The following is a 19,948-nucleotide window of genomic DNA, read 5'->3' as shown; positions in this document are numbered from 1 at the left end:
TGTTCCAGGTAGAGACAAGCTGTTTTCAGCAGTTCCTGTATCTGTCTGATGCTAAAGAAAAGCAGGCTTTTCCAAAGACATGGAATGTTTCCCCTGAAACTGGGTTAAAGTAGCAGCAGCATTTATCAGGGCAGGTTTCTTTCCATTGCTGGCAGTGTAGGCAAAGGAGTTTGCATCTGTCCCTGGTACAGCATGTGGCCATGTCCAGCATCCTTCCTACTGTGTGGCACTTCACTAAGAGTTGATCTTGTGGGATTTCTGGTATTTACTCCTTCTGAGTGGAAAAGTACAGGAAGAGTGCACCACTCTCAAAACTGAAAGTGGGAAGGATGCACCCAAAGCCTGGAAATCTGTGGGATTTTCCAGGGAGGATGGGTGGGTGGGTGTGTTTGTTTCTTTTGTTGTTTTGTTTAGGCCAGGGGTTTGGTTTGGTTTGGATTTTGTGGTGGTTTTGGCTTGGGTTGGGTTTTTGTGAATTGAGCAAACAAGATTATCCCCTTCCTAGCTTACCTTAGTTCTTCTAAGGTACCTATACTTTAGTATCTCAGTTTGTTCTAGAAGTCCCTCAGCTTCACAAAACTTCAGAGATCCCCAAATGCACATCTCAGCCCAGTTTGCATTGGATAAGAAAATGAATAACTATTTGAATACATAATAGCTGAAGTATCCAAGTTGTTCTGCTTCAGTGAAGTATTTTGAGACCACGATGAGATGCCATTTCCAAGCTTGGCACTTCTTGGCAGAGAATCCAGAGAACTTATTTCTCTGAAATAAGTTTAAATAAAGCCTCTAAATTTTTTGAGTGGTTTGAAGTCTGTGTATTAGTGAAAACATCTGACAGCAGGGAATTCTAAAGTTTTGAACTGTTAGCATTGCGAGATTTGAGGGGGAATATGGGTGGGAAGAGTGAGGTGTGGGCATTCAGTAGAAAAAGGTTGTTGGGGTGGCTTTTTCTTTTTGGCATTCATCACTGAAGACATCAACATTTTACTCAACCAATAGCTGCTACATCATAAAAGACACTTGTGTAAATGATACATATAATTGTGCCTCTCACCCTACACAAACGTGACAGGTCGTGCGTAACAAAAGATACCTACTGCAGCCCTGTGCAACATCCCAGAAACTAAGGAAATCATCTAGGCCATCACCAGCTATAGTGCTTGAATAATTTCTTTGTCTTCCTTCATATATCTTATGCAGCCTTGTGATTGTATGACTTCTTGGGGTTGCTCAGCCTAGAGAAGAGAAGGCTCTGGGCAGGCCTTCCAGCGCTGTCTAGCATCAAAGAGGATCTACAGGAAAAATGAGGAGGGACATTTTTAGTGGAGACTGTAGTGACAGAAAAACAGGAAATGGCTTTAAACTAAAGAGGATAGATTTAGATTAGATATTAGAAAGAAATTCTTCCCTGTGATGATGGTAATGCCCTGGGACAGGTTGCCCAGAGAAGGTGTGGATGCCCCATCTCTGGAAGTGTTCAAGGCCACATTGGATAGGGCTTTGAGCAATCTGGTCTAGCAGAAGATGTTCCTGCCCATATCATGATAGTTAAGGTCCTTTCCAACAAAAAAACATTTTATGACTCTATAATTCTACTGAATTAGCACATAACCCAGAATTCTCATTTTGTTCTATATTTGTTTGACCTGAAATTACTGCTGAGAATTTGGGTGTGATTCCTCTCCTTTCATTTGTACAGTGAGAAGAGATGGTGGTAAAGTATAACCACTGCACCAGTGGCAGTGGTAGCATGAGCCACAGGTCAGTCAAATGCCAAATGTGTAAGATTTTCTACTCTAGGAGGTTGCAGTAGGTTCAATGAGCATATGGGGAGGAACGTCTGCTCTGTTTTGGATGATCTTTCTTCTCATTTTGGAGAGAGACAGAGGGTATTTTCCTCCTACTGAGCTCATGCAGCTCCCTAAGACATTTGCCTGTGCATCACTTCTTCCTCTCCCTGTGCTAACAGGGTGAAGGTGTAGGAGTTGGTACTGTGGTGGATTATCCCCCATGTTCTTTCTGTTGCTTCCTGTGTCCCAGAGAGCCAAATTCTGTACCCATGGTGCTTTCTTCCTCCATTTCCAAGCCATCAGCTTTCAAAATGGGGCACTTCCCTGAGAAAACACATGGCAACAGCATTTCCCATGCTGCAGGAGCCATGTCTGCAAATCCATGAAGGCAGGGTCTGACCTTGGAGCAAAGCATCAGAGTGGGATCTTTCTTCATTTCCTCTCCATGCCCTGGCATTTCTCCCTGATGACCCTGTCTGAATTGCATCCCATCCGTGCCCCCATTACCACTCTCTAAAATGGACACTGCTGTGTTTCTGCCACCTATTAATTTTTATCTTGCTCTTTAATACCAGAGGAGAAGATGTATGAGAGAGAAGCTTTCCTCTGATGTCCTTGGTGGGTAGTTAGACAAGAAGCCAAGATCTTAGCTGGGAGTTGTAGTTAATTTGCAAGGAGGGAGGATTTGGCCTGAATTATGCTTTAACCTGTAAGCTGGCATTTATTTAACTTGTAAGTTATAATATTGCTGTCTTCAAGGATGTTGGGGTGAAGGTTAAATCAAAATTTGATTTTTTATAGAATATATAAAATAGTCACAATGATGGGGACAGGTTCTATTTGGGGTATTGTTTGCATACAGGATATAATAGACTTGAATGGTTTAGGTGGCAGGTGATTATCACTGAATACATGGATTCCTTTCCTCTCACTTAAGGAAGAATAAAAAATTCAAAAGTAGCAAATTTAGAATAGCGAAAAACACAGCTTTTAAAAATAATCGTGGGAGAAAACAACAAGCATGTTTGCTCATGTCCTTTATCTCAGTCAGCTAATCTTGCAGAATGTCAGCTTGCATAGAAATAGATTTTTACATATGAACTTGTTACATCACTTCCTAAAAAAAGAGTATTTAGTTTGTTCTTAAATAGCACTGTTTATGCAGTACTTCTGCTGTAAATGTGTGATCCTTGCTAGGTAGCTAAGCTCTGTGTGAGGCTTTAAAATGGCATTGTATTTATTTGCTGCTTGCTGTGTGAAAGATAAAATACTTACAGAAGTATCAGTTTGAAATCTTGATAGTTTTTAATAGTTTCAATTTTTTTAAAAGATGAAATTGTTTTTGACCATTTTGATCTCTAGTTGTCATAGGGACCGGTTCTACCAAAAAGATATGCGAAAAGCATGTGATATAGAGAAAACAAAGCCTTCTCTGAAATCCACTAAATTAGTCATAGCAAAACTGAATTCAAAATCTAAACCCCATATTTTATCCAAACGTAGCTTGTTTATGTTCTGCGCTCTAACAAAGCTGAGAAACTATCCAATTTAAGGCCAGTGAAATATCTTTTGTCTCACAATGGTATTTCAATACACACTATTAATTCTTCCAAGTCAACTCAGACACAGTCCCCCATGTGATTTTTAGGAAGAGCAGAAACAACAATGTGTCTTTGAAGGTGCCATTTTTCACCTCAAATGTGAAATCAATGTCCTGACCATTTGTGGTCATTAAAAATCCCACAACACCCTTCTGCATTGACTCCCAAGCCTTGGTGAAACTCCAAGAAAGTAATTATATTCCTCCTGATACAACCTTGCTTTTAAAGCTAATTTAAAGTTCCTCTTCAGCTGTTCTCCCCTGCTTTAAGTGGAAAATCCTTCTTATCCCTTTGTAAACTTTTCTTTAGTTCTGCTTTCTACTGGCAATTGGTGGTCATCTGTTGCCACGCTGCTGATGCGCGTCTGTGCAGGAGCAGCGAGCGTATCTGCAAGCATGAACTCTACAATTATAAAAGCTGTTTGTTCATGTTCTGGTTAAAAGCTGCTGAAATTTATGGGTTGTATCCCTTGGAGTTGGCGGCCACAGGAGCCGTCATCGCTCTAGCTGAGGGGTGTTGTTCAACAGCAAGTTTTGGACCTTTCCCTACCCTGGTTTTCTCGTTCGGCTGAGTCAGCAGTGCAGTGTCTCCCCTGTAGGCAGAGCTAGGAAAAAGCAGCTGAAAGCATCAGGTGAGCTGTTTTTCCTGGCAAGTCAGATTTGCACTGGGGGTAAAACAAAGAACAACTTCATGGTTATGCAATATATGAAAATATTCAAGGTAGAACTCCCTAGGTATCAACATGATTGCAGTTTGTTACACACACCTTGTCAACACATTTGACATATCCACCTATGACACAATGGATATTCTTGAAAAAAAACCCATAACTTTTCAAGTGATCCTCCAAAATACCTCATTTCTCTTCAGCTTGTACTTATTTCTGTTTACAAATATATCCCTTCCAGTAAGATTAATGATTGTGTCAGTTTTGAGACTGTGTTTAGTAAAGGGTTGAACGTTTCACCCAAACCAGAAATATCAGCTTAACCTTTGGGGGTTTTTTTTGTACTTCATGGAAATTGAGGACAACTAATAGAACTAACTGCTGCTACATGTCAAAGGGGTCATGTTCACCTGCCCTGGAAAAGACAGGACCTTCTAACCCTCCTGGTTTAAATATCAACGGCTGACTCTGGGTTGGACGCTTTTCTTCCCAAAATTGAAGACTCCCATGTTCTGCATTTTGAGGCTTGTCTGCTTGCTATCATGCTGCATTCTTAATAGCACACCACACAGATCCCTACTCCAGCCTTGCCCTTATCCTCGTGTGCCTTGTGTGCCGTAGGCGGGCTTTATCCTCTCCCCAAAGCGTGAGATGGAAAAAGGAAGAACGGTAACACAATTGCAGGAATGTGTTGCTGCCTTTCTTTTTGCATCTTCCCCAGCACCCTGACAGATTGCTTAGCTAGAATCCATATGCTTTCCTTTTCAGAAAAAAAGTTGTGCTCAGTGGAGACCTACAGCTTCAAAATCAGTAAGGGTCATGAAACTGCAGAAAAAGAAATGGTTTCTGTGCATAGTCTTGACTTATAGAATCATAGAATAGGTTGGGTTGGAAAAGACCTCCAAGATCATCAAGTCCAACCCCTGATCCAACTCCAATTACTATATCATGGCACTAAGGGTCACATCCAATCTCTTTTTAAAAACCTCCAGGGATGGTGAATCCACCACCCCTCTGGGTAGGCTGTTCCAGTGCCTGATTACCCTCTCCGTATAGAATTTCCTTCTAACTGACTTGTATGGTTTCAACTTGGTACTTGCTGAGGTTCCTGGCATACATCTAGCTGAATGTATACATTAAGACGACCTCAGCTGCCCTTTAGAACCTTCCCTATCTCCTATGCCTCAGTTTACATCTCTGCAGAAGAACAGCATAGAACCTTAAACCCAGCAGAAATCATCACAACGCCCTTCCAAGAGCAGGGAGACCTTCCACTAGACCAGGTTAGTCCAAGCCCCATCCAACTTGACCTTGAACACTTCCAGGGACGGGGCAGTCACAACTTCTCTTGGCAAACTGTGTACAATGTTGCACAGTTAAACCTCAGAGCTGTGTTGTGCCAAATCCTGCAGGTAGGTGGGTAACAGCAGCTGCCAGCCAGCCTCTGAGAGCAGAGCACCATATGATTTCTCAGTGAACAAAACATTTAATACAAACACTTTCCAGATATTATGAAGAGTTTTCCTGAACAACTCTCTTCAAACAGAACTATTAGGCAGTAAAGTCTGTTTGCTGATCTTTATGCAGATCTTCCCACTTCCACTTCACTATAAGGTTTTGACTAAAATATTTATACTTTTCTGCTTTGGTATACATCCTACTCCAATCCTACGGGAAGGATTTCTCAGCCTGTAGAGAGAAATGACAAAATGTGTGTGTGTGGTGCTTGGTTCACCCACACTGGCTTTCTGGGCTTTGATAATATCTACATAGTCCTCACTTGAGGGTGCAGAGCCTATTCCTTACGTCAAAGCTCTTTGCAGGTCTCATGAGCAACTTCTAAACCTGTGTTTTACTTCTTTGGAAGACCTCATGTGAGGGTATAGCATTTTGGGGTGTAGACCTCCTACCCAGCACTCTCCTGGGTCCAACAGCACCTTCACTTTCCATATGTACCATTTCTGCTGCCCCAGATCCATCCTTTGTAGCTGAACACAGAAACACTCGGAAATTGCAGATGACCTTCCCAGAATTGCTGTGACTGCTCTTCTGTAATGCCACCCTCCATGTAACAGCTTTTCCAGGGTCTATAGCCTTGTCCTCTTCTGACCTTAGCCTTGTTGTGCATCAGCTTAACCCATTTGCATTGGCACTGATTTCAGTGGAATTCGGGGCAGCTCTGACGAAGCATTCAAGTTTCCATCCTCATCCTTTCTCAAGGTCATCTTTGCATATCATAGACAGGATGTGAAAATATGTGATCTTATATTCATCCTCCTTTTGAGTATCAGCCTTCTTTTGCTTTTATCCAAGTGATTGTTGTTTTTTTTTTTTCCTGTAGATACAGTAAATTATGAGTTATATTTATTGTGTGTGTCACTGGGGAGTACTAGGGGTCTGAAAATTGGTTGCACAAGTCTAGCTTCACTTTCTTGAAATACTACAGAACGAGTATCTATCATCTTTAAATAAACTTTAAGGGTTTTCTTGATGAGTAATTTGCTCCATAAGATTTTCTTTTTTAAACTCCCATGAAATATATTTATAGAGCAGTGTTTCAATTCCTAATATTTATAGGACACTTACAGTGGACATTAACTATCTTCAGTAGTCCACGTGCCATTTATTTCCAGTGGCATTGCAGGGATAATTGTGTTTGTTTTCTAAGAAAATATTTTTAGCTTCATCATCTGAGGGGAGGTTTAATTTATTTTTATGGTGTTTTTCCTGAGTTGATGAGAAGCAGTGAAATCTTTGGGATAGTTGGGAAGTAATCAGACTTCTCCTCTTTTACTTCTAAGTTTGAGTTTTGTTTGAGTTGGATCTATATTTCAAAAATCATTACCTTACATATTTTTGCTTAAAATTGGAATTTGATCTGACCAAATGTGAAACTGGCAACATAATTAATTACATTAAAAATGTATATGCTAAAGACCTGCAGTGTCTTTGTTTAACATTCTGATCACATTCAGATTTTTTTACCACTATATTGACTATTTAATAGCTGTTTTCACAACTCTAATATCTCTTGTAGAGAGGGTTATTTAACAAAAATTAAAATCTTTAGAAATTTAGACACACCAATCACTCACTGCTCTGCTCAGAAGCTGACAGTGTGATTCCAGTTTAACATCCTCTTTTAAACCTACCTGATCCTGCTCCTTAATGTTTCCTGCAGTACCCACCGGTGATTTGCCTGGTTGTCTCTTTAAGCTGGATGAGCAACTGCTATTTTATAAAATGTGCTCCCATACCCTAAAGCAATAGGGTTTGGGCTATTCTGCTATTAGAACAGTAACAGGTAGCTAAAGGCTATCAAGACCCTTTAGAAAAAGAAACAAAGAAATGCCCAGCCTGACTTTTTAATCCAGGTTCTTTCCCTCAAAAAAAAAAAAAGCATTTCAGTGAAAAGAGATGATGTCTGGGATTAGTGGTGGAAGGGAAAAAAAATCCTGACTGTTGGAACCATTTAGTGATTCAGTTCTTTGATAGGTTACAAAAAAATATTATATTAATTCTTTGAACTGTGTAAGCCATGAGTAGGGCTTGGAAAATAAGGCTCTATGATACCAATGTGCAGGAGTTTAATGAAAATAAAATATCTAAAATGTACAGCTATATCACATAACCCCATAGAAACCAAGTCTGTATTGCTCCACTCTAATTTAATTTTCTTATCTCTTTACATTCACTTCCTCTTGCTCCTGGCTCTCACCTTTGATGTCATTTATACCATGGACTTTGTTCATCACAGACACCTACTAAATATGTACCCATCTGCCTAAGCTGGGGTGGGAACTGGCTCTTCTGAGATGGCTTAAATATCTGCTGGTCTGCTGCTGAATGGTGCGTGCAAGAAAAGGCCATGAGCCATCTTTTTATTTCTTGCTAATTCTTCCTTGCAACCACTGAACACAGTTCTGATCTGTGCCTTTTGAAGCAAAACACTGGGAGGTTTCAGGCCACCTTCTGTGACCGGCAAACTGCACAGTTTGGAGGTAGAGACCCAGTGGAAAATGCAAAGCCATGAGTGTTTATAGAGCCCGTTTCATCTTCTCTGACACTGTCATGGAGTCTACAATTGCCAGTGTAACTATCAAGGAAAAGGCCTGGGTGTCACTGTGGAATGCTGAATTTAAAAAAAAAAAAAAAAAAAAAAAAAAAAAAAAAAAAAAAAAAAAAAAAAAAAAAAAAAAAAAAAAAAAAAAAAAAAAAAAAATTAAAAAAATTAGACCCTTGTAGATGCTCATATAGTTCATATAGTGCCAAAAAGCACAGGGGATCTAGAAAGATCTCCTAAAGAGGAGCTCTGAGTTATTGTGGCATTTAAGAAAATAACTCTGCAGTTGCCCCATCAAAAAAAGTGATTTCAGAACATGGTGAAACTCTAGAAGAGCTTTCAAAAATATATTTATTAGGGTTTTTTACCTTTGGATTCATAAATATATTAGGTTTGGGGGTTCAAACTGTATGTATAAGGTTTATACCCTTGCAACAAAAATGTTTAGGCTTGGTTCCATACTAAGAGATCATTAGATCCATAGTTTGGGAAATTGTTATGGCAAGGAAGATTTTGAGACCTGTCTTAATTTTATTACCGCAACCCTTTATGGAAAGGATTCCCTCCCCCTTATGTAAATGTGGATGGAAGGATTTTCTGTTCCTCAGCTGTAAAAAAAGAAAAGAATATTATGTTAAGAATTGTCCCATACCACAAGCTCCAAGCTACAGATGTGAAATTTTGCAATTTGCATCTCAGCTGAAACAAACAGGGTATGAACTAACCTGTTACCTTTCATGCAGGAAACTTAACCAAAGGGCAGAGAATTCACAGCTGAATGAGAACAGTGTGAAATGAGATGGACCTCTGGTCCAGTCTAGGACAACTCCCTTATGCCTCCTTGCTGTTTTTTTTTGGTTTTTTTTTTTTAAGCTCTTGTAAATGGGAGAGAAAGGAAGAAAGGAGCTATCCAGCTGTTTTCCTCATGCTTGGAGAAGGTCTAAGCAAATGTGCTGGGGAGGGGAACAAGGATATACAGTGGTGGTAGATCTGGGATGTATTTTAAGAACTATGTACTTAGGTAATCATAATGTAGATAATTGTGCTTTAATGTGACATACCACTACATTAGCCTGCTTTCACTATCTCACATGCAGCTTCCCTCAAACAAATTGCAAACCCACAAAAGAGTTTCAGACAAGTAAACTGGATGAAGTCACATATTTGAAAATAACTGTGGTTTAAACCCACCATAAGAAGACTGAATGTTAACGTGGTATTTTTTTTCAGTGCATAACATGATTGTAGAACTGTCTAATGTCTTGCTTTTGCTGCAGCACTTGAAGAAAAGGGAACATTTTCCACTGGAAAATTGGCCCAAGTGCTGCGTTTTGGCTACGTAAGATCATGCAGTGCTGGCATTTGAAATAGTGATAATTTTATGCCTAAAAAAAATGAGTAATTGTACCATGGAGAACTTTATTCTGATGAAATCCTTAGATCACGCTCTGTCATCTTTTTTTTTTCGCATTCTTTTCTGTATGATCATGGGCACATCGCATCTGCAAGCGAGGCTTTTGCGTACGAAGCTGTGTACGTGTGTCTGCACTCCTATAAAATACAACCAATATACAGGCTTCTTTAAAACTTTATAGCTATTTAAAACACAAGCTAATCTTTTCCCACTTTGTGTCTTTCAGAGAGACTGCCACAGAGTTATCTGGAACATTACCAAGGTAAGCAACGTTGCTCTAAACTGCGTCTCTGTGTCAGTGTCTGGGAGGTGCTGAAAGAAGCACGACCTTTTGAGCCAGAATATGATCCTTTTCCTAAGGAAAACTGCTGGGATACTGAGAACTGGGGGTGCAGAGAGAAGAGCACTCGCTGCATGCCACAGACACTGAAATACTGGCACAGCCAAACCCACACAGTTAAAGCGACGTGCTGAAGTTGCTTTGAGGCTCAGCACAGTCGTGCTCCTGATGAGAAAAATCCCAGCTGTGGCTTCCTTCCAGCTGTGCAATTATACCCATTGCAGGTGGTTTGGCTTTTGCTTTACATTTCACCTGAGGGATGAGGGGAGGGAAACTTGGAGGTAGGAGGAAGAAACACTGTGATCTTAGAGGCATTTTCATTTGGAAAGCAGGAAAGCAGCTTAGACCAAATTCTTCTGTGCTGAGAAAGCTCTTCATAAAATAATATACCTAGACAAGACTCCCAGGCTGTGAGAGAGGTTTTTGAAGAGAGACCTTCCTACATATTGTCAAAGGATGCAATAAAATGCTGTAATCATACAGAAGGGTGGAGAGAAGGGAAACACAAAAATCTGATATGGTAACCTGTCACTTAGGAGAGATGCCTGTGAGTTTAAAAAAATGGTTTTCTCAGCCCACTTGTATCTTCTGTCACCAGTTTTGCTCTCTGAGGTGCAGGGGGTTTTAGTGGGGTCCTGGTTTTGGGGGATTTTGTTACCCTCTGATTAAAAGCAGTGTTGTAGTTCATACAATATATAACGTAAAAGGAATATTTCAACAAGAAAGTCAGTTTTCTTTCAACATGGTAATACATAAAAGTTATTTCTGCTTCTAAGGCAGTGAAAAAATATGTAGCCTTCTTTAGGGTGCATGTGGTATATATTAGCTGACTTGTTTATATCAATAAGCTGTAAAATTGTATATTTTCATCGTATGTGATGTTTTTCCCACTCTGTAAACAATTTGTACTGTTGGTACAAACTTGTGTGATTTATGTGACTAGTTTATTTAATAGGTAAATTTGTTTTTATGGTTGTGACTTGATATCCAGTTGTGCAAGAAAATCTGCTGGTGAAATTTTGCCAAGTGCTCGAAGTGCTGACCAGTGATCAGGCCTACCTGACACAAAAGATTTTATCTATCTTCCTTGCAAAATAATTACAATTCTTCATACTTAGCAAAAAAAAAAAAAAAAAAAAAAAAGGGATTCAACAGAGTAGCCATGTCCTTGATTAGGAATGTCAATATCAATGCTTAGCTGTAGCAGGTTCTAGTGCTAAAATACTTCCAGTTTGACTGCATGCCCCAATTGGTTAGGTATTATAGGACTAATATACTGGAAACATGAAGTTCTTATACTGCAGAAATGAATTCCACTTCAAATTAAAGTTAAAATGAGATACATAAGTGCTTGAATAAACATCCTGTTTTGTACTTGCCATTAATGATTGTCTAAATGTGCTTTTTGAATTATTACCACAAGGCTTTAATTTCAACTGTAGCAAGATGTCACAAGTAAAAATCAGATTATACCAGCAATGTGCACAAGGGACTGTAATTGTGTTATAAATATTAAACCAAATGATCTTGTCAGGATTTAAAACAAATGTTTCCAGCTGGGTGCAGGTTGGCTTGTCCTCCAGCCTCCAGGATTCACCTGTTCCTGCGTCTCTCTAAACAAGCAGTTCTTTGGGGTTTTTAATCTTGTGTTGTGATGTACTAATCTGATATTTTTTGTTCTTTCAAACTTCAAGAGAATCATTTTGCTATTATAAATTTATAACAGTGAAATAGTCTAATTTCTCCACCAACACAACATCTTCTTCCACCTTCGCCCTGAAAATACTTTATAGCATAAACATTTTGGGTGTTGCACCTTTGATGAAATTAATAACCACTTTTCCATCATCACTGCGCTTGTTGTATTTTGTGCAGTGGGGCAGAGCAATCCCCCTGTAACTCTAGAAATCCACAGATAAACAAGATGCCTTTTCTTGAAGCAGTAATGACTCATGGATGTATTTGTAGCCAGGATTGATCAAATCCTTTTCAAGCATTTGTAAAACTGGTGAAAGGGGGTTTTCAACTGCAAATGATGTAAGTGTGAACAGATGTGTCTGTACTTGGAATATTTTGTCTGGCTGTCAGGAAAGTTTAGGCATGAATTTTTTTTGTTGTTGTTGTCATTAGAAAAATTTAAAAAAAAAAAGTCTCAAAAACTCTTTCTGAATTTTTCATCAATTAATTAAAGAAGAGGAGTTAGGGATTTGCTCCTTTAAAGCCCTGTAATTAGTCAGAAGTTACAGAAGAGAATATTGTGAATGTTTTCTCATCTTCTATAGTAACCAAGAAAGGTCACATGTGTGCATTAAAAAAAAAAAAAAAAAAAAAAAAAAAAAAAAAAAAAAAAAAAAAAAAAAAAAAAAAAAAAAAAATAACAAAGTGACTTGGCCAATGGTGACTTTTTAATATAGTAATTTTCCATTAAATGCTGCTGATGGTTCTCTACTGATTATATTTAAGAGGAAGAAGAAATTACACTACTTCTCCACTGAAATATGTGTAACATGGATAGACAAAAGTAGAAAAATGTGAGTTGGTGGACATCATTTAGAAGGAAAGCTAATAGATTAACTTTGCCTGTAGAAAGATATGAAAATATTCAGCACAATTATATTGTGTCAGTTCTAATTTACCAGTTATTTCTGATGATTTGGGGAAGCTCAGGCTAGAGAAAGAATTGAAAATTCAAACTTAAAATGTGATAAAGAAGCTTTACAATTTTTACATTAAATGACATTATTATAGCTATGAATGTATATTGTTTTTTCGAAGAAAGGCTTTCTGTGAGCAACAGTACATCAAAGAACAGATCTTCACAAGGAAAACTTTATAATAATATTAAGTTGTTCATAGCATGACCTATTTAGAGTACTCAGATACTTCTTGTTGTAGACTACATAATTAAATTTTAAATGGAACATGATAAAGAAATTATACTGGTGATCTCCGGAGATTTGAATACCCTATTTGGATCTTTACAAGAGTGTAGCGAAGGCATACTTTTAAAATTTAATAAAGGTCTGGCCTATTTTTTTTTCCCTTTTAGATGTTCCATAGCTGCTATTGCAGTTCTATTTCAAACCATGTTTGCTCTCAACGTCTCCTAGATGGTACCTGCAATAACAGAGCAGACTAAAAGCATTAGAAGAAATCCAGTTTTAACTTCAGAAATTCACCATTTAAACATGATACAGAACAATTAATGAATGAAGATAAGCTCCTAAAATCTTGTGGAACATAAGATTGTAACCAGCCTTTCACAGACCATCATGTGAGCTCAGCAGTGAGGGGAGCAGTGAATGAGAACGCTGGAGTGCTGGAGCACAGTGGGAAAGCCCTGTGGGCATGAGGGAGATGATGTTTGGAGCTTAAAGGAGAAAATACTCGGCTTCAATATCAAAGGGATGATTTCAGTCTCTAGCCACTTCTGTTTGTTTCTGTGAAAGTTACTTTATATTTAAAGAAGAACAAATATTTTAAATATAGACTAACCACATGGATTATTTATTTGCTTAATACTAGGTTAGTACTAACAGAAGAAAAATCTGGGCTACTTTTCCACTTTTATGTACTGGCTCAATTTTACATTTCACTCCAGGGGGGAGCAAAGTTTAAACGGTCACTTCCTCCTCTAAGCTGCTGGGGGGAAAAAAAGGCAAATAATTTGCATATATATTTTTCATGGACAAATTTGTAAAAAATATCTCTGCAGCTCCTGCTTAAATCTTAAGCATAACTCAGGTAAACTTATATTTTGAGGTGAGGACCGTCCTAAAATTTTCTTTCAGAATTTTTTTTAGAAGTGCATGAGGAAATCTGCAAAGGATATATCAATGTGAAATCAAACATGTTAAAAATGAAAATATAAATCTTTGCCTTGTCCTAGAATTTCAGTAATCTACAAACTTTATATATTTTAAACCTCTGGTCTGGAGTAGGGTACAAACTATAGCTCTCTAGAGAAGGGGTTTTATTCTCCACCATTCCATAACTTTCTTTAGTAATGTCTGAGTTCCATTTACTGTAGAGAGTTCTGTTCTTGGGTGTCTGCAGCATTTTGAAAATAGAATTTAAGTACTGAAGTCACTTTGGTACTTTTGAAAAGCGTTAACCTGCAACTTCACCGTTATTGAAATCTAATGCAACTAAGCTTTTATCTGAAGGGAAAAGAAGAATTGACAACCCACCATATGACAAGCAAAATGAAATCTCTTGATCACTAACTGTCAGCAGTCTTTCTAATACCATTGTGTTAGGGAATGATATGTCTTCCAAGAAGCTCAGTACACAAGGTTTTGAATCATTTCTGTCTTGACAGCCTAACACAAGTAACTACTTGTAAGTGCTTGGATGAATTATAAAATCTATGTGGCTCTGTAGAGTGAGTTAATAAAACATCTATGAGCATTTTAATTACTATAAAACGAAAAGGAATTTTTCCTGACAGTAATAGGGGCATGGACTAAAGACAAACTTGACATGTCAATTGCTATCTTCACTGGGTTTGCATGGGTGGTGGGAGCTGGGGTTAACTTCTGTGTTTGCTCTTTTGGTTTCCTCCCAGGTGAGGTCTTCTGCCAAGCAATTTCCCTCCCCCTGAGAGCACCAGGTCATACTTTTCATCCCTCATGTTTCCTATAATGTGGATGTCCTCTCATGTCACCTGTGCTGCTTTGCCAGTCCTGTCAGGCTTGAACACCCATCTGCCTACACTTTATGAGTGTCTCTGCCAAACTATGACAGAATTGTCCATACCTTCATATAATATTTACTGAAGCTTTATTCTCCCTTAAATAAAGCAGGGATTTGGCATAGCCCGTTTGTGGCCCTCTCTTCAAACACAGAAGTTTTGCTTTCCACCTTCAAATAAATTCCTTCTCAAAACTCACTCTTGTTTAGAGGCACATAAATAATTGGTCAAGAAAACATTACTCATCCCGGATGGCAGGCAGTGCTAGCTGATAACATTAAAATATCTTGAATGTCAAACTATATGCAGTTATCCAGAGCTAGTCTTTGGAAATGATATCATCTTCTATCTTTTCCTAAACCACATCATTAAAAAGAAAAGAAAAAGATTCCAGCCCTCGATATTTAAATGTTCTCTAGTCAACTGTCTTAAAGAGCAGATTTTCCATAATTTGGATGCCTGCTATTTTCTAAAGAAAGTCATTATTTTGAAATGAGACTTGAATTTAACTAATCACTCCTTTAAAATAAAAAAAAGTAACAAAACCTGATGTTTGACCTTTTACTATGCCTCAGATGCTGATTTCTAAATACTATTTTCTTTCATCTAACCTTTGAGCTGCTTTCCTGCACTGCAAACAGGACTGCCTATTACCCATTATATCTGCTGTAGAGGAATGCCCTGATGGTGTTTGGTCTTTCTGAGGCAGTGTAATATAAATTACAATAATTATTTGGGATGGTAACAAGTTTGATTTATTGTAAGCCAATCTGGGGTTTTTTTGAGGAAATAATACACAGGGTGTCTCCTTGCTATTCTGATCTTTTATTTTTCTGGAGTAAAGCTTCAATATCCTTATAATGTGACATGGAGTGATTCTTTCTAGTAGCTGTTGGTATTTCTTTTTTTTTTTTTTTTTGTATTACAGACATTTTGAAATATGTTTTTTACAGCTAATGTTAATCTTCAAACACAGTTATGTGCAATCTGATCCCTTTCTAAAGAGATATTTTTAAAATCTAAAGAGGAGCCTAAGGAGCATAGAGGTGATTATCCATATGTGCTTACTGATGACTTGCATTCAGAAATTACTAAGATACCAATGGCAGGATTCACATTGCCTAAATTTAGCTATCACAAAAGTCCTCTGAGGAAAGAACCAGGGGAGAAATGAAGAGAAATAGGTACCACATCTCAGGGCAGGGTGAATAACCTTGGGAATTGTTTTTTTTTTTCTCCATTGCCTGAAAATGGAGCCTGGGGGAATAGCATAGACTAGACATTTCACCTGATGAGAGCTTTAATTTAAGGTGAGCAGCCCGACTTCTATAAGTGTTAAAGTGCCAAGTGATGTAAGCTAATGCCTGCTGGAGTTTTGGGAACATTGGCATGCTTAACCTCAAAAAAACTTTCAATATTTGGTACTTGAGTCCTAAATATAGATCCTGGGAAGGAGGAGGGAAAGTCAGACAGAAATGATTGTTGGAATTGATACGGTTCTGACCCAGAATGCAGCAACTCTTCTCACAGAGCAGAGTCCTCAGAAATCATGGCTCACAATCCTGAAATGGTTCCTCATTATACATAGCCTTTGAATCTCAACATGGGTGTAAGTGATTTTACTCAGAGTCCTGGTTTTGGAATCCACAACCATTTTCCCCCATCACTTGTTAGCAGCTCTCACAAACGTTAATGAATCCGACAGCAGACCTTTATCTTAAAAGTCTGGTAGAGCTTTTGTTTTTATTCCCTATTGTGAAACTCTGAAACTAGAGACATATTCCCCCTTTCTTTTTTTTTTTTTTTTTACTCTCTTTTCTGTTATTCACCTTAACCAGACTTCCAAGCATCGTTTTAACTCATTTTACAAAGCATTGCTAAACGTGCCCGATGAGGATAATGTGCAGTAGAAATGAAAGGACTCAGATCTCTTCATTTCCATTCCTGAAGGTGAATTCCAAGATCGTGATTATTTTTATTTATACAGTGCCTAAAGAGTACTAAATACTTCATGAAACAAATAGAAGACCTCTTGTAAAAAGCACGCATTCCTATAATCTAATTTTAGTCTCAAATCAGGCAGTATGAATGCTAAGCAGCAGGGCTTGAAGAAACACGGAAGGTGTACGAGGGCTACACTAATAAGATTGAGCAGTTATTTAGGTTCATTATCTGTTCCACTTAATAGCACTGCAATATCTTGCTGGTTGAAGTTAAATTTACATTGGCCTGTGGAGAACATTTGACTGACACGGGAATGGTATTTCTTGGGTTTGCTCAGAAAATGAGCCTTTGAAAAGCAGTTTGAATGAAGGTAGAGAAAGGAACCATTGCAGGTGGATTTTGAGGCACCACTCCAACATAAGAAACAGCAAAGGAAACCAACTTTTAGAAAACTAAACTTCTTTTCCCCTCCTCACTTTATTTTCTAACTCAGTTGAAATAGTTCCAAGCTATTCATTTGCATGTATCCTTTGCCAAAGTGTGGGTTTAGCACTTAAGACCACCAGAATAATGTTATTTAGAAAGTCAATGCAAATGGAAATAACTTGTGATGTACATATGCAATTTGGGAGGGGACAAAAAGTATATGCACATCATCTGCTGGAGAAGCAAACCAGCAACTAAAGTCAAGGGAAATTTGTTAATGTGGCAGGGTTGAGAAGCTTTCTCTTAGTACCTTTGCTACAGCATGGACAAGGCATGTATCATATATTATACTATGATATAACATAGAGTATGATATGTTTTATGAATAGTTAGAAACTAATTACTCATATACAGAATTTTTATATATCATCCTTACCACTGGTCCCAGAAAAGCAGTAGTAAGATACATGGATGGAGCAATGTCAGGAAACCCACACTGATGCTCCTATAAGAGCAGAGATTCTGGTTTAGTGCTCTCTTCAACATTCTCTGCTGCCTGAGCTTTGCTTTTATTTATGAAATCATTGCTATTGTAACATTTACAAAAATTGCAACTATTTAAATGTTTCCAAAAGATTGGCTATGAACTACAAGCAAATCTTAGACAATTCTCAGTAAATTATTGAAAGAGCTTTAAAAAAAAAAACAACAAAGCCTAACGCATTCCCTGGCGTTCAAGGTTAACACTTTATACTTCATCTACATTATATTAAAAACATTTTTACTGGAGTCCAAAAATGCTACGCAGTTTTAAAAGGCAATGATCGCAGTGGGACTAGAAGCATTACATAAAAGCCATACACGAGACCTGCAAAGCAGTAAGTGGTGCCTGTTTTTTATTTTTGGGGGTGCTGACTTGAGATTCCTCCTGTGAGATGATGGCAGTTTTTCTGTCTATGTCTTGCAGTTGGAAGCAGGCAACACCTAAAGTTTTCTTGTGGTCAGCAGAAGACTCTGAGGCCCAAACTCCCACGTTTGGAGCAGTGTCTCACAGCGGTGCTGTAAGTCTCTTACTAGAGGTGATGTTTTGCCACTCCGGAACCACTGAGGACCTGTCCCACTTTCCATGGATGTTCTCCCTGTATGTTTTACAAGTTGTGCCCTACACAGCACTTCTCCAACAGCAAAGTGCCAGGGTGGCGCTTCTCTGGGCTATAATGGAAAACATTTTTCATCCAGACCCTTGGAATTTTTAGAGCTTTTGCACCATTTTCCACAGGGGACGTTTAAGGCTCAGCAAAGAAGTGATGCTGGAGAGTGGATGCAAATCATGGCTGTTTACTGTAATCTAACCTTAATGAATGCCCATAAAGAAAGAAAGAGGGAAAACAAGACTAGGCTTCACCTGACACAGGAAAAAAAAAAAAGCCCTAAAAGTAGTGAACTTTCAGCCCTTTCTGTATGTTTTGCTTCTGAACTTTTAGATGTTCATGTCACAATGGTTCACATGCTTAATTTTGCAGAACAGTCCTGCTGATATCAAAGTGATTGCACAAGTCAGTGCAATTTTAGCATGAGTATTGCTGCTTACTCATTGCTGTGAAATGAATATCCTCTGATTTGATCCCAACTTTGCCACTAAGACTAGAGGCAGCTCTACTTGATCAAGAAAAAAGATTAAATATATAACAACTCAGTTGTGGTAGCATCCTCTTGAAGCATGAACTGACAGTCATAAAGTGGAAGCTTAAAATAAGGACTTAAATGGCTGCAATTCTATTTAGAGATATGATTTGGGTTGATCAAAACTGTTGGACAGCTGCAGGTGCTACTGAGTTTGGTTCAAAGGACAAGTGTGCCTTTTTGAACCAGGCTATTAATTCAAACTTTTAAAAGGTGGCTGTGACATTTAAGAAACCTGCTATGCTTGGAGCTCAGAAGCCCATCTTTTAATTAGGTGTTCAAAATTTATTTTCTTTATAAGGATTTTCTGTTGGGGGTGCAGATGCACCTGCAATGATGTGCTCCTGGATGCCAAAGAGACTGAGTTGCTGGTAGCTTTCATTCCAGGATTGCATGGTGCAGTAAACAGAAGTTCCTGCCACTATAAAGTTTTATTTAACAAAAATGAAATATTATTATTCATGTCATGAGTAATTGAATCCCCAGATGTTTTTATTCTGTATCAATGGCTGGGGACAATATAACTCTAGATAGGCTGTGACAACATGAATTGATTTCTTTCTCTTTTTTCTTTTTTCTTTTTTTGTTTTTTATTTTAAACCTGCAAAGTGACTACGGGTTGTTTTTTTTTTAGCTGATTGCTTGGATCTGACATTACAGGCTGTGCAGCTGTAAAAAAGACCTTCTCATTTTCATTGAGAATAAATAAAATAAAATATTGCAGAAATAGCATTGCTTTTCTCCGGTCCTGCCCCTGCAGAAATAAACAGAGATAAGTTGGATAAAGCAATTGAATTTGGAAAGGAGTCTGCAAGAAGAGGTGGTCGCTGCTAACAGCAAATATTCAGAATATAATAATAAAACTAATCATGTTACTAAAAAGCCACCTGTCACATTTTTTGGATTTTATCTAAAGCATCAAATTTACTTTTTTGTGTCTGAATTTATAGCAGAAATGGGAAGTCCATATCCGTAGAAACCTTATTATATGCAAGGTAGTAATTCCTTGTTAAAGTTAAGTAGGAAAAGAAGCCATGCTTACCAACATTTCTGAAGCTGTTAAAGATGAATGTTTCAACGAAGGAACAGAAGTAAAAAACCTTTAAGTGCTTGTTAAGGCATGCACACACAGTGCATACAACCAATAAGTCTGTTTTGCTGAACTGTGAAATTGCTCTGAGTAATTTCTCTAATAACAGAACAGATATTGCCCCTCTGACCCCAGAGGAGCTCCTGGCTTGGTGCAGCAGCCGGCCCTGGCATCAGCAGAAACTTCTGCAATCAAAGCACAGGCTGCAAGCTGAGCAGTAGAAAAGAAAAGAAA

The 19,948-nt window shown here is 38.2% G+C and overlaps 1 long non-coding RNA gene across 2 annotated transcripts in view; it reads left to right on the top strand.

Moving 5' to 3' along the window:
• LOC114064582 overlaps window positions 1–19,295 on the top strand; it is a 256,194-nt gene extending 236,899 nt beyond the window's left edge. The window contains exons 4-6 of one of the 2 annotated variants that reach the window (XR_003572783.1): window positions 9,765–9,800; window positions 18,926–18,995; window positions 19,234–19,295. This is a non-coding gene — a long non-coding RNA (uncharacterized LOC114064582). Of the gene's footprint in view, window positions 1–9,764; window positions 9,801–14,445; window positions 15,423–18,925; window positions 18,996–19,233 lie in introns of those variants that run through there. The other variant, XR_003572784.1, reaches the window with a different exon arrangement.
• The last annotated feature ends 653 nt before the right edge of the window (window positions 19,296–19,948 follow it).

This window comes from Empidonax traillii, unplaced genomic scaffold (assembly GCF_003031625.1).
Source record: "Empidonax traillii isolate 1590-97213 ecotype Southwest subspecies unplaced genomic scaffold, ASM303162v1 scaffold559:size414428, whole genome shotgun sequence".
NCBI lineage: Eukaryota > Metazoa > Chordata > Aves > Passeriformes > Tyrannidae > Empidonax > Empidonax traillii.
Note: the sequence above shows the minus strand (reverse complement) of the source record. Positions and strands in the feature narration are given on the sequence as shown.